The sequence below is a fragment of the Somniosus microcephalus genome, chromosome 5 (assembly GCF_052327205.1).
Source record: "Somniosus microcephalus isolate GS21.2 chromosome 5, FLI_Smic_1.0, whole genome shotgun sequence".
Lineage (NCBI taxonomy): Eukaryota > Metazoa > Chordata > Chondrichthyes > Squaliformes > Somniosidae > Somniosus > Somniosus microcephalus.
The window spans coordinates 239614430-239630174 of NC_140991.1; the positions used below are offsets into that span (position 1 = coordinate 239614430).

At 46.9% G+C, this 15745-nt stretch overlaps 1 protein-coding gene across 3 annotated transcripts in view; it reads left to right on the forward strand.

The window, feature by feature from the left end:
- Positions 1 to 15745, forward strand: part of LOC147117620 (reticulophagy regulator 1-like) — a 158342-nt gene that overhangs the window by 61322 nt on the left and 81275 nt on the right. The window lies entirely within an intron of this gene.

The window sequence follows — 15745 nt, forward strand, 5'->3', positions numbered from 1 at the left end:
TCGGCGTCTCCAGTGCCGACGGGACCAATCACCCGGCTTGCCACAATCCTGTGGACGCGCTGCTCAAGATCGCTCAGGGGTTGAAGGTGAGGCCGCCATCCACCAGTCCGTTGCTGCTGTCTCCTATTATGAGACAGCTTGGCCTGCAAGAAAAAGGACGGCGTCTGAGTAAATATGCAGCCATGATCTTGCCTGAAATGCCTCCCATGGTTGAATAGCCCTTACTGTATGCAGCCATGATCTTGCCTGAAATGCCTCCCATGGTTGAATAGCCCTTACTGTATGCAAAGTGTGGAATGTGCATGTGTATTTGATGAAAGGGCCATAGGTGTTGGATGAGTGTTAGGCATTGGGGCTTTCAAGACCCTCTGGCCATAAAGTGAGGTTGAGATGGAGGGATGAAGAGGTTTTGAATAAAAGGCAATCACCCTGACGACCCAAGTGAGGCCGTTGAACTTTTTCCTACATTGCACATGGGTCCTATGCACCATGCTGCTTGAGGATACTCTGAGCCACCTCCCTCCACACTTTTCTGTACTCGCGTGGCAAATGCCTCCTGCCATTCTCTGGGTACAGAACCTCTGCGCTCCACCCCGCGAACCAGAGCCTCCAAAGCCCGCTCGCAGAAGCGCTGTGCTCGCTCCCTGGCCCCCTCCATAGTGTCTGGCTGCTAGATTTAGCCACAGGTCTGCCCAGGCCGAGATTCAAGGCTCCTCTGAGCAGGGTGTGGCTGCAGAGCAAGATCGACCCTCCCCTTTAAGAACTGACCGGCGCCAGTGTGTCTGTGTTCAATCGCTAACTGACAGCACCTGCGCTGCGCCCGCCCTCTGAGGTAGCGCCTCGCTCCTCGGCCTTAGCGCCTTAAGAGAGTTGTGTAGCACCTGATTTAGCGCTCCAATCACCTCCAGAGGCGATAAAAGCCAAGTTTGCTGTCGGAGGCGATAATTAGCGCCAGGCGCTAATCTTTGCGCCCGGCCTATAATTGCGCCCCAAATGGGGCGATACCTAATTTCTCCCCTTTACTATTTTGTTTTATGTTCCTTGATAATTTAATTTCGGTTGCTTTTTACCGTTCTAATTTCTTTTTGACTTCGCTCCTAATCCTTTTAGCCGACAGGTTTTCTTCAGTACTTGAATACTTAAGTTGAATAGCTGTCAGTGTGTGCAAGGTGTGAGATGTGGGTGTGAGTTAGAATCATAGAAAGTTACAGCACGGAAGGAGGCCATTTCGGCCCATCGTGTCCGCGCCGGCCAACAAAGCTATCCAGCCTAATCCCACTTCCCAGCTCTTGGTCCGTAGCCCTGCAGGTTAGAGCATCCCAAGTGCACATCCAAGTACTTTTTAAATGAGGTTAGGGTTCCTGCCTCTACCACCCTTTCAGGCAGTGAGTTCCAGACCCCCACAACCCTCTGGGTGAAGAAATTTCCCCTCAAATCCCCTCTAAACCTTCCCGCAATTACTTTAAATCTGTGCCCCCTGGTTTTTGACCCCTCTGCTAAGTGAAATACAGGAAACTTTCGATTTACTGGCACCTAAATAACCGGAAATCTCGGTTAACCGGCAAAATTCAGGAGTAGGTTCAGGTAAGTTTTACTTCATATTCTACTTGCCTTCCTCGATCTGTTGCTGTGCAAGGGTGTGGCTGCAGCTGTTGCTAAGCTACAGAGACGCTTGGAACTTGTGGCCATTGTTCTGAACCTGTTGCTAAGCAACAGGGTTTGTTGCTTTATACGGAGCTCTCAGCTCTCCGTATCTTTTACTATATAGCTTTCGGTTATCCGGAATTTTTGATGAACCGGCACCACGTCGGTCCTGTCGGTGCTGGATAAAAAAAAGTTTCTTGTAGGTCCTTTCTATCCACTTTATCTATGCCCCTCATAATTTTTACACCTCAATAAGGTCTCCCCTCAGCCTCCTCTGTTCCAAGGCAAACAGACCCAGCCTATCCATTCTTTCCTCATAGCTAAGATCCTTGTAAATCTCCTCTGTACCCTCTCTAGTGCAATCACATCTTTCCTGTAATGTGGTGACCAGAACTGCACGCAGTACTCTAGCTGAGGCCTAACTAGTGTTTTATACAGTTGAAGCATAACCCCCCTGCTCTTGCCTTTATTAGCCGTGGCATAGAATACAAGCATTCCGTATGCCTCCTTAACCACCTTATCTACTTGGCCTGCTACCTTCAGGGATCTGTGGACATGCACCCCAAGATCCATTTGTTCCTCTACACTACTCGGTGTCCTACCATTTAATGTGTATTCCCTTTCCTTGTTAGCCCTCCCAAATGTATTACCTCACACTTCTCCGGATTGGATTCCATTTGCCACTGTTGTGACCAATTTATTGATATCTTCCTGCAGTCTACAGCTTCCTTCTTCAGTATCAACCACACAGCTGATTTTAGTATCATCTACAAACTTCTTAATCATACCCCCTATATTCAAGTAAAGATCGTTGCTATATACAGTACCACAAAAAGCAAGGGACCTAATACTGAGCCCTGCAGGACCCCACTGGAAACAGCTTTCCAGTCACAAAAACACCCATCAACCATTACCCTCTGCTTCCTGTCTCTGAGCCAGTTTTGAATCCAACTTGACACTTTGCCCTGGATTCCATGGGCTTTTAACTTTGTGACCAGTCTGCCATGTGGAACCTTCTCAAAAGCCTTGCTAAAGTCCAGATACACTACATCAAATGCACTACCCTCATCTGGCCTCCTTGTTACCTGCTCAAAAAATTCAATCAAGTTTGTCAGACATGACCTTCCCTTAACAAATCTGTGCTGACTATCCTTGATTAATCTGTGTCTTTCTAAATTAAGATTTATCCTGTCCTTCAGAATTCTTTCCAATAATTTTCCCACCACCGAGGTTAGGCTTACTGGCCTATAATTACTCGGTCTATCCTTTTCTCCCTTTTTAAACAAGGGTACTGATGTAATAAAACTCACTACGCACTTGGTTTGAGCATAAAGCAAGGCTTTAATCAACTTATTTCAGAACATGGAAGTCTAGTTGTATCCAGTAGCTCCTTGTCTTTACAAAATGTCCTTGGGAAGCTGGGGCCAACGCCCGAGTATTTATACTCCTTGGACGATGCCACCAGCTGGCCGTCCAGTGTTATTTCATAGGTAGTTTCTCGATGATGAGATTTATGACAGGTACCACATTAGCAGTCCTCCGGCACCACACCTGATGCCAGAGAGGATTGAAAAATGATGGTCAGGGCCTCTGCTATTTCCTCTTTTGCTTCGCTTAACAGCCTGGGATACATTTCATCCGGGCCTGGGGATTTATCCACTTTTAAAGCTGTTAAACCCCTTAATACTCCCTCTCGCTGTTTTATTTCATCTAATATTTCACACTCCTACCCCCCCGATAGCAATGTCTGCTTCGCCCCTCTCCTTTGTGAAAACAGACGCAATGCATTCATTAAACCTACCGACATCTCCTGCCTCCGCACACAGATTACCCTCATTATCTCTAATAGGCCCTACCCTTTCTTTAGTTATCTTCTTACTCTTAATATATTTACAAAACATCTTTGCATTTTCCTGAGTTGCTGCAGTGGTAAGGTTGTGAGGGTGAAGTGAAGGTATGATTGTGAGGTCCGAGTGGTAATGGGTAGAGATTACATAGAAACATAGAAGATAGGAGCAGGAGTAGGCCATTCGGCCCCTCGAGCCTTCTCTGCCATTCAGTGAGATCATGGCTGATCATCCAAACTCAGTACACTGTCCCTGCCTTCTCCCCATATCCCTTGATCCCTTTAGCCTAATGTTACCCCACTATTCAAAAAAGGTGGTAGAAAAAAAGCGGGGAATTATAGACCGGTAAGCCTGACATCGGTAGTGGGGAAAATGCTAGAGTCTATTATAAAAGATGTAATAGCAGAGCACTTGGAAAGCAGTGACAGGATCGGACAAAGTCAACATGGATTTAGAAAAGGTAAATCATGCTTGACTAATCTACTGGAATTTTTTGAGGATGTAACTGGTAAAATAGATAAGGGAGAACCAGTGGATGTGATGTATTTGGACTTTCAGAAGGCTTTCGATAAGGTCCCACATAAGAGATTAGCGTGCAAAATTAAGGCACATGGGATTGGGGGCAAGGTATTGACTTGGATAGAGAACTGGTTGGCGGACAGAAAGCAAAGAGTTGGAATAAACGGGTCGTTTTCCGAGTGGCAGGCAGTGACTAGTGGGGTACCGCAAGGATCGGTCCTAGGACCCCAGCTATTCACAATATATATTAATGATCTGGACGAGGGAATTGGATGTAATATCTCCAAATTTGCAGACGACACAAAGCTGGGTGGGAGGGTAAACTGTGAGGAGGATGTCATGAAACTCCAGTACAATTTGGACAGGTTGGGTGATTGGGCAGAAACATGGCAAATGCACTATAATGTGGATAAATGTGAGGTTATCCACTTTGGTGGCAAAAACAGGAAGGCAGATTATTATTTGAATGGCAATAGATTGGGAGAAGGGGAAGTGCAAAGAGATCTGGGTGTTCTTGTGCACCAGTCGCTGAAGGTAAGCATGCAGGTGCAGCAGGCGGTTAAGAAGGCAAATGGTATGTTGGCCTTCGTAGCAAGAGGGTTCGAGTACAGGAACAAGGATGTCTTGCTACAGTTGTACAGGGCCTTGGTGAGACCGCACCTTGAGTATTGTGTGCAGTTTTAGTCGCCTTACCTGAGGAAGGACGTTCTTGCCATGGAAGGAGTGCAGCGAAGATTCACCAGGCTGATACCTGGGATGGCAGGAATGACGTATGAGGAGAGATTGTGTCGATTGGGCTTATACTCACTGGAGTTTAGAAGATTGAGAGGGGATCTCATCGAAACCTATAAAATTCTGTCAGGCCTGGACAGACTAGATGCAGGAAGGATGTTTATGATGGCCGGGGAGTCCAGAACCAGGGGTCATAGTCTAAGGATAAGGGGTAAGCCATTTAGGACTGAAATGAGGAGGAATTTCTTCACCCAGAGAGTGGTGAACCTGTGGAATTCTCTACCACAGAAGGCAGTAGAGGCCAATTCATTAAATATATTCAAGAAGGAGTTGGATATATTTCTTAAGGCTAAAGGGATCAAGGGATATGTGGAGAAGGCAGGGACAGGGTACTGAATTTGAATGATCAGCCATGATCTCATTGAATGGCGGAGCAGGCTCGAAGGGCCGAATGGCCTACTCCTGCTACTATCTTCTATGTTTCTATGTTAAATATATCTAACTCCTTCTTGAATATATTTAATGAATTGGCCTCAACTGCCTTCTGTGGTAGAAAATTCCACAGGTTCACCACTCTCTGGGTGAAGAAATTCCTCCTCATCTCTGTCCTAAATGGCTTACCCCTTATCTTTAGACTGTGACCACTGGTTCTGGACTCTCCTGCCATCGGGAACATCCTTCCTGCATCTAGTCTGTCTAGTCCTGTTAGAATTTTATAAGTTTCAATGAGACCCCCTCTCATTCTTCTAAACTCCAGCGAGTATAAGCCCAATCGACCCAATCTCTCCTCATGCGTCATTCCTGGCATCCCAGGTACAGGAAACTCTTTTTTATCTGGGACCGGCGTGGTGCCGGTTTATCAAAAAGTCCGGACTACAGAGAGGTATAGTAAAAGGTACGAGAGCTCCGTACACCGCAACAAATCGGCACGGTGGCATAGTGGTTAGCACTGTTGCCTCACAGCGCCAGGGACCCGGGTTCGAATCCGGCCTCGGGCGACTGTCTGTGTGGAGTTTGCACATTCTCCCCGTGTTTGCGTGGGTTTTCTCCGGGTGCTCCGGTTTCCTCCCACAGTCCAAAGATGTGCGGGTTAGGTTGATTGGCTATGATAAATTGACCCTTAGTGTTAGGGGGGTTACAGGGATAGGGTGGGATATGTGTTGGTGTAGGGGTTACGGTGATCGGGTGGGATATGTGTCGGTGCAGGCTCGATGGGCTGAAATGGCCTCCATCTGCACTGTGGGGATTCTGTGTGATTCTGTGTGTGAAATCCAGGCTTCCCTGTTGCTTAGCAACAGGTGCAGGAACCCCGGCCACAGACCAAGAATCCCTGTTGCTTAGCAACAAGTGCAGGAACCCCAGTTACACAGCCACAGATCCAGGAATGGCCACTAATATGAAGTAAAACTTACCTGAACCTACTCCTGAATTTTGCTGGTTAACAGAGATTTCTGGTTATTTAGGTGCCGGTAAATCGAATTTCCTGTATCAGTCTGGTGAATCTTCGCTGCACTCCCTCCATGGCAAGAACATCCTTCCTCCGATAAGGCGACCAAAACTGCACACAATACTCAAGCTGTGGTCTCACCAAGGCACTGTACAACTGCAGCACGATATCCTTGCTCCTGTACTCGAATCCTCTCGCTATGAAGGTCAACATACCATTTGCCTTTTTGACCGCCTGCTGCACCTGCATGCTTACCTTCAGCGACTGGTGCACAAGGACACCCAGGTCTCGTTGCACTTCCCCTTTTCCCAATCTATTGTCATTCAGATAATAATCTGCCTTCCTGTTTTTGCTACCAAAGTGGATAACCTCGCATTTATCCACATTATACTGCATCTGCCATGCATCTGCCCAATTACCCAACCTGTCCAAATCATACTGGAGTTTCTCTGCATCCTCCTCACAGCATACACGCCCACCCAGCTTTGTGTCGTCTGCAAACTTGGAGATATTACATCCAGTTCCCTCATCTAGATCATTTAATATATATTTTGAATAGCTGGGGTCCTAGCACCGATCCCTGCGGTACCCCACTAGTCACTGCCTGCCACTCGGGAAAAAGAGCCGTTTATTCCAACACTTTGCTTCCTGTCTGCCAGCCAGTTCTCTATCCAAGTCAGTACCTTGCCTCCAATCCCATGTACTTTAACTTTGCACTCTAATCTCTTATGCGGGACCTTATCGAAAGCCTTCTGAAAGTCCAAATACACCACATCCACTGGTTCTCCCTTATCTATTCTACCAGTTACATCCTCAAAAAATTCCAGTAGATTAGTCAAGCACGATTTACCTTTTGTAAATCCATGTTGACTTTGTCCGATCCTGTCACTGTTTTCCAAGTGCTCTGCTATTACATCTTTTATAATGGACTCTTGCATTTTCCCCACTACCGATGTCGGGCTTACCGGTCTATAATTCCCCGTTTTCTCTCTACTACCTTTTTTGAATAGTGGGGTAACATTCGCTGCCCTCTAATCCAAGGGAACTGTTCCAGAATCAGTAGAATTTTCGAAGATGACCAGCAATGCATCTATTATTTCTAGGGCCACTTCCTTAAGTACCCTAGGATGTAGATTATCAGGTCCTGGGGATTTATCGGCCTTCAATCCCGTCAATTCCCTTAACACCATTTCCCTACAAATACTGATTTATTTCGGTTCCTCCCTCTCATCAGACCCTATGTTCTCCGACATCTCTGGGAGGTTATTTGTGTCCTCCTTTGTGAAGACAGAACCAAAGTATGTATTTAATTGGTCTGCCATTTCTTTGTTCCCCATTATAAATTCCCCTGATTCTGACTGCAAGGGACCTACGCTTGACTTCACTAATCTTTTTCTCTTCACAATATCTATAGAAGCTTTTACAGTCAGTTTTTATGTTACCTGCAAGCTTACACTCATACTCTATTTCCCCCCTCTTAATTAATCCCTTTGTCCTCCTTTGCTGAATCCTAAACTCCCAATCCTCAGGTTTGCTGCTTTTTCTGGCCAATTTATATGTCCTCTCCTTGGATCTTATGCTATCCCTAATTTTCCTTGTTAGCCACGGTTGAGTCACCTTTTTTGTTTTATTTTTATGCCAAACCGGGATGAACAAATTCTGTAGTTCATCCATGCGATCTTTAAATGTTTGCCATTGCCTATCCACCGTCAACCCTTTAAGTAACGTTCCCCAATCCATCCTACCCAACTCGGGCCTCATACCATCGTAGTTTCCTTTATTTATATTCAGGACCCTAGTCTCTGAGTCAACTACTTCACTCTCCATCTTAATGAAGAATTCGATCATATTATGATCGCTCCGCCCCAAGGGGCCTCACACAACAAGATTGCTAATTAATCCTTTCTCATTACTTAATACCCAGTCTAAGATGGCCTTATCTTTAATTGGTTCCTCGACATATTGGTCCAGGAAACCATCCTGTATACACTCCAGGAATTCCTCCTCCACAGTATTGTTACTAATTTGGTTAGCCCAATCTATATGTAGATTAAAGTCACCCATGTTAACTGCTGTGCCCTTATTGCACGCGTCTCTAATTTCCCATTTAATGCCATCCCCAACCTCGGCATTACTGTTTGGGGGGTCTGTATACAATTCCCACTAACGTTTTCTGCCCCTTGGTATTTCTCAGCTCTACCCAAACAGATTCCACATCCTCAGAGCTAATATCCTTCCTTACTATTGTGTTAATCTCCTCTTTAACCAGCAATGCTACCCCACCTCCTTTTCCTTTTTTGCCTGTCTTTCCTGAATATTTAATACCCCTGGATGTTGGTAGGTGAGTGCTGGGGGTGTGGTGCAGTGAGCAGTGTGTGAGTCTTGTGGTGCACATGGTGGTTTGTGCCATTTGCTGAAGCCTTCACTAACCTTGACCTCCCTTGTGAGATCATTAAACTTCTTTCAGCACTGGATCGCTGACCTGGGGACCACCTGGGGCCGTCACATAGGCGGCTATCTCCTGCCAGAGCCTTTAAGATGTGTGTGGCGAGGGCTTCCAGTCGACAGCCAACTTCCTTTCCACGGCCTCAAGAGCCGTATCTGAGAATCTACCTGTGCTGAGCCATGTTCTTCCATTGCCGTCTTCTTCCAGGTGAAGTTGTAAGTGGGTTGACAATGAAGTGCTGTAGCATCAATGCATCTCCCCTTTAAGTAATGAATAAAGCCTGTCGGCTAAAAAGTTGGGGGCTTAACGCCACCCCTAGTGGCGGGTCCTGCGGCGTCCTCCATTTTCGACGTGTTGGTAGTGCTGCTGGTAAGTAGTAGGGCCCTGCAAAAAAAAAAAATGGCGGAGTGGTGACGCAACTTCAACCCTAGCGCTGAGTCAGTGAAACCCTGCGTGCAAGCAGACTGACAGAGGTGCAAAGGATCACACACATCTTTCAGGTAAGTTTGCATTTAAATTTTGGACTTTTTTAAAATTTTATTAAGTAGTGGCTTGCTGCAATAGATATTAAAAGATTTTTAAGTGTGTAGGGACTGCTGCTGGATGCTTGCAAGGCCTCGGATGGTAAAGGAAGGCCTCTGAGAAGGCAGAAAATGCTGCAAATACTCAACAGGTCAGGCAACATCCATGGAGAGAGAAACAGTTCACATCTCCGGTTGAGATGCTGCCTGACCAGCTGAGTATTTCCAGAATTTTATGCTGTCATTTTAGATTTACAGCATCCGCTCGCAGAGGGAAGAGGAAGACACAGAAGAGGAGGAAGCAGAAGGAAGGATGCATCACGGACAGCCCCTTTCTGACCAGGATATCTGGGATGGAATCCTCTACCTATGGTCCCAGTGACCATAACCCCAATTCCCCTTTCAACATTAGTCCCACACCTTACCTTCCCTCTGTTACTGACCATCGCAGCGTCCTCTTGGTCACGATGCTGAAATAAAAGCCACCACAAAGCAAACTTTCCAATCCAACTTTATGCATCTATCCATCCAATATGACACCAAGAAATCAACTCATCACGCTTCTCTTGGTGACTCTCTTATGTGTGTCTTTGCCTATCCTGCTGCTGTCACGCAGTATTACTCCAGTGGCTGCAGCATGGCTGGTGGAAGGCTGATGACTTTTAGTGGGGGACACTGCAGATGGCCTTGCTGGTCAACCATGAGGAGCTGGTGGCTGGGAGTGTCAAATCAATCTTCCTCCTCTTCCTCCTCCACCTCCTGGACAGGCTGCATTTCTTGGCTGTGTGAAATGAGGAAGGCACAAGGGTGGAGTTGTGGTGAGGGGAAGGTGGGAAAGCATAAGGTGCATGCCAGAAGGAGGATAACGTATGAAGATCCCAGCATCTTGTATCCTTTCAGCACCACTGCTGGCCAAGGGCTTAGCCATGCCCCTACCAAGAATGGCCTGCACCGTCTCCTCCAAGGGGGTGAGGTGAGGCTAGGAATGGGAGATGTGCCTCGTGATTGGTACAGATTGTTGGTAGGTGAGTGATTGTGGGGGGGAGTTGTGCATTGAGAAGTGTGTGAGGCTAGTGATGCAGTTGGTAGGAAAGGGCTTTTGAAGATGCATTCACTGACCTTGACCAGTGGTCTGAGGTCACGAAGCCTTTTTTGGCACTGGAGCTATTATGTCCGTGTGTAATGGAGACACGGACTGCAGGAGTTGGTTATAACAGGTCTTTACTGAGTGGAGACAAACGGGAAACTAACTATGCAAAGTTACTACACAGGCTTATATACAGGGGTGGTCACTACTGGTACTGCAGTATACAGGGGCTGCAGAATATAGTTCCTTCTGCAAAGTACATACACTACAATTCCTCCCCTTTTAGCTAAACAGTACATAACATTCGATTAATAATTAAATAACATATTTACAATTACAGTTGCTAGATACATTAGCTGAAGTTAAGCAATTATAAGTTCAGTCTTTGAGGAGGCTTCCTGATTCTGTCTGGATAACGCCTCTTTAGGGTATCAGGTTCTTCTGGCAAAGTTGATTCGTGATCAACATCGTTGTTTGGTTCGTCTGCTTCCAAAGTCACCGATTCTGAGGTAGATGCAATTGGTACTTTGGTTTCATCACCAGGTGTATCGGATCGTGGTGTGGAATTGACGTTTTCCAGTGACTCTAGAATCTGGTCAGCATGGCGTCTTACAATGCTCTCTCCAACGTCCACGGTATACATTAGAGGTCCTTGCCGTGTACAGATCGTTCCTGGCTGCCATTTCTCTGTGCGGTAGTCCCGGGCCAAAACTGGTTGACCTATCTTAAAACTCCTGGTCGGCCTTTCATTCATATTCTGAAACTGCCTGTTCTCCACATCTCTTCTGATGTTTGGCTTAACCAAATCCAAGCGGCATCGTAGTCTTCGATTGAAGAACATCATGGCTGGAGTTTGGTTGGTAACCGCATGTGTCGCATTCCGGTAGGCAAACAAGAAGTTGTCCACCTTGTGTTGTAGGGGTATGTCTTCATTACACATTGCCTTGATAACCTTCTTGAATGTTTGAACGAACCTCTCAGCCAATCCATTGGTGGCTGGATGATATGGGGCGGATGTGTAATGCTTAACACCATTGTTCTTTAAGAACCTCCGGAACTCTTCAGACACGTTTGTGGTCCATTGTCGGAGCAAATCTGTTCAGGCAGCCCATTTCTGGCGAATATGGTTCGTAAGACTGTGATAGTTTTTTCTGTGGTGGTTGAGGACATTTTTATTACCTCTGGCCACTTTGTTTGTGCATTCACCGCAATTAAAAACATCGAGTCCATAAATGGACCAGCAAAATCAATGTTCACCCTTTGCAATGGAGATGAGGGCCACCCCCAAGGATGTAGAGGGGCTTGTGGTGGGGCGTTTTGGACCTTCTGGCATCCTGTACAGCTCTTGGTCATCTCTTCGATTTCTCTATCGATTCCCGGCCACCACACAAACGCTCTGGCTAAGTTCTTCATTTTTACCCCTCCCAGATGACCCTCATGAAGCTCATTGAGCACTCTATCCTTCAATTTGGGTGGAATTACTACTCTGGATCCACACATCAAGGTTCCTCTGCACACTGACAGCTGTTCTCTTCTCGGCGAGAATGCTGGCAGCAGTGGTTCGCCATGTGCTGGCCATCCCTTCACCGTTAAATCATAGACCCAGGAGAGTGTCGGGTCATTTCGTGTTTCCTTTTCTATGTTTGCATTCGTCACAGGGAGACATTCGACTATGGTCGAGTGGAATATCTCCACGGGATCCACTGCAGGTGCTTCTTCCACCGTCGGCAACGGTAGGTGTGACAATCCATCAGCATTCCCATGCTGTTTAGTTCCTTTGTACTCGATGTCATATTGGTGTGCCCCTAGGAAAAGGGACCACCTCTGTAGCCGTTGTGCTGTCATTATCGGTACGCCCTTCTGAGGGTTGAAAATGGAGACGAGAGGTTGATGATCAGTTAGTAGAGTAAATTTCTGACCGTGCAGGTAGTGATTGAACTTCTTCACCCCCCACACCAGGCTGAGGGCCTCTCTGTCAATCTGGGCGTAGTTACGCTCGGCTGAAGTTACCGAGCGTGACGCAAAAGCTATCGGCCTCTCTGAACCATCAAGGAATTTAAGTGACAGTACCGCTCCAATGCCGTAGGGAGACGCATCACACGCCAGTCTTATCGGTAGTGATGGGTTGTAGTGAGCCAATACTTCCCTTGAAGTGATGAGGTCCTTACTCTTCTGAAAGGCTCGCTTACATTCATCGCTCCATTTCCATGCTACTCCGGTTTGTAGTAGGGCGTTCAGTGGGTGCAGAATTGTGGACAAATTCGGCAAAAACTTATAGTAGTAATTCACCAATCCGAGGAATGACCTCAGTTGCGACACATTTTCAGGCGCTGGAGCCTTAACTACCGCTTCAATTTTGTCAGGGGACTTATGTAACCCCTCTTCATCAATCACGTGGCCACAATACGATATCTGTTTCTTAAAAAACTCACACTTGGGGCGATTGGTTCGTAGCCCATGTTCTCTTAGTCTAGTGAGCACCTGCTCTAGGTTGGCAAGGTGTTCACTGTCATTTTCACCTGTCACTAGGATGTCGTCCAAGTAACACTGAGTCCCCGGAATCCCTTGCAGGACTTGTTCCATTGCTCTTTGCCATATCGCCGGAGCTGATGCTACTCCGAATACCAGTCGATTATACTGATAAAGACCTTTGTGAGTGTTTATCGTGAGATATTTCCTAGAGGATTCTTCAACCTCCATCTGCAAATATGCTTGTGCTAGGTCAATTTTTGTAAAACGCTTCCCTCCAGATAGTGAGGCGAAAATATCTTCTATCCTCGGAAGAGGATATTGTACTGTGTGAAGGACTGGGTTCACCGTCACCTTGAAGTCCCCACAGATGCGAACCTTCCTTGGCTCCTCAGACTTATTGTTTAACGTTTTCTTCATGACAGGAACGATGGGTGTCGCCCACTCGCTCCAGTCTACCTTCGATAACATGCCTGCATTCTCCAGATTCTCCAGCTCTGCTTTGACGGCTGGGCGAATTGCATATGGTACCGGTCTTGCTTTAAAAAACTTGGGAATTGCATTCTCTTCTATTTTTATCGAGGCGGTTACGCCTTTAAGAGTTCCCAGTTCTTGTTGAAATACGTCTTTGGCGTTATCTAAGATTGTTCACAATCGTCCAGGAGTGACGTCGTCATCCTTTTACCAGCCACCGTCAGTGCCTGAATGGAGTGCCAGTCTAAACTTATCTTTCTGATCCATTCACGTCCCAATAACGGTGGTCCACCATCTTGCAGTATGTACAGATACAATTTCTGAGTTTCCTTGACGTTGTATTCGACAGGCACCCTTATTTTTCCTCTGGGGTATACTTTTTGCCCCGTATACGTCTTCAAGACAATGGATGTCTCTTTCAAGGGTATGTGTGAGAATAGCCGCTCGTAGTCTCGTCGATTCATGACGGTCAGAGCTGATCCTGTATCCAATTCCATTTTGACTTGGGACCCTGCTATCGTGAGGGTGACCCAAATGGTTCGGTGATCCTCTTTTGCGATTACGTTGTGAAGTTTGACAAAGCTTAGTCTCTTGTTCCCGGATTCACTATCGCTCATCTGGTCTTCGGAACTACTGTCCGTCATCTTTTGTACTTTCCTGTACTGTTCCTTAGTAGCCTTTTTGTTGTCGTTAGTCTTCTTCCCAGACCTGCAAACTTGTGCAATGTGTCCCATCTTTCCGCATTGCCTGCATATTTTGTCCTTGGACCAGCAGTCCTTCTGGTCATGGGTTGTTCTGCCACAGCGATAATATTTTTCAAATCCCCGTGTGGGTGCCGTATTCCTGTGGCTTTTGCTGAATTTCCGCAGCTCCCCTTGCTGCTGCTTCGTATGATACTGCCACGCTGAAAGCCTTATCTAGCGTCAGCTCTTTCTCTGAGAGTAACCTCTTCTGGGTTCTTTCACTCAGGAGTCCACAGACAAATCTGTCCCGTAGGCTATCTGCCAGTCCTGCTCCGAACTGGCAGTGCTTTGATAGCTTGCATAGTTCCGTAAGGTAATCAGCATTGCTCTCATTTTTATGCTGATTTCTCCTGTGGAATTTAAATCTTTCTGCTATCAGCAGCGGTGTAGGATTTAGGTGTTCCTGTAGGATAGCAACAATTTTGTTAAAACTCTTCGCCTTCGCCTTCGGTTTGGCTGGAGTAATCAGGTCCCGCAATAGTCCGTACGTTCTTGCGCCCATTAGGTTTAGCAGTACCGATGCCTTTTTCTCATCGGCTACTCCGTTTGCCTCGCAATATACCTCAACTCTTTCCACATACGTGGTCCAGTCTTCTATTGCATTATCGAAGGCAGTGATATTGCCAGTCTTCGGCATCTTGGAAATCTAAGATGGCGCCTCCCGCGCTTTGCCTTCTTCCCCGATTTAACAAAATTGCGCCTCCCGTGCTTTCTGTCTTCTCCGCTGTTGCTGGCGTTTTATGCCTTGATGGCGACGCCCTATGGTCTTCGCGCACTTCCCCCCGCGCTGCTGCTAACGCAGTTCCCGTGGCAACTGCAGCTCCTCGCGGCTTTCTGCGCATTTAATTTTTATTATTTCCCCGTCGTCTGAACAACCCTGCGGGACACTTTCCTCCCTCTTCTCGGGTCTGTACGCTGCCCGGCTTCGTAGCACCGGCCGCTCCCTGTGTGCTCCACCCTCTCTCTCCTCTTCCCGACAACGCTGCTCGGCCCCGTTGCAAAGCCACCCGCTCGAGCTCTAGACCGCCGCAGCCCAGGAAGGATCAGTGTACTACCTGCCACCAGCCCGATTAGCTGAAGCACCATCGACAGGATAACCAAGCCCCGCTCTCGAAAGCCTCTCCTGCAAATCTTCAACTCCGCTGAGTCAGAGGTGGATGCCCATGGTCGACGCTCGTATCTTCTGTTTCTTTCTTCCTTCTGGCCTCGACCTCTGATAACTTCGCTTCAGGGATGGATCCCCATAAGGTGGTGCAGACTGTAGGTAAGTTCGTATCTGCTAGTCGCCAGTATTATGTCCGTGTGTAATTGAGACACGGACTGCAGGAGTTGGTTATAACAGGTCGTCACTGAGTGGAGACAAACGGGAAACTACTATGCAAAAGTTACTACACAGGCTTATATACAGGGGTGGTCACTACTGGTACTGCAGTATACAGGGGCTGCAGAATATAGTTCCTTCTGCAAAGTACATACACTACAGGAGCCATGTGGTAGGGGCGACACTGCTGGCTTGCTAAGCAACTTGTGTTAGTGCTGAAGTACTTTTCCCATTTTTTTAAATTCGGAAGGGAATTCAGCTTTAAGTGCTGAAGAATCCCATTTCGGACTTTTTAATGGTAAATTTTTTTATTGAAAGGCAGTACGGGCTAAAAACTGCATTTTTTTCATTGCATTGTAATTTTTTTTAGTTCTGAATGCATTGCCCCTTTAATGCATAGCCCCTTTAATTGCCCACAATTCCTTGCGAACTCCACAGCCTCGCTCCCAGAGGCTGTAAGAATCGGCAACGCCGACTGTGGATGAGAACTTTGGG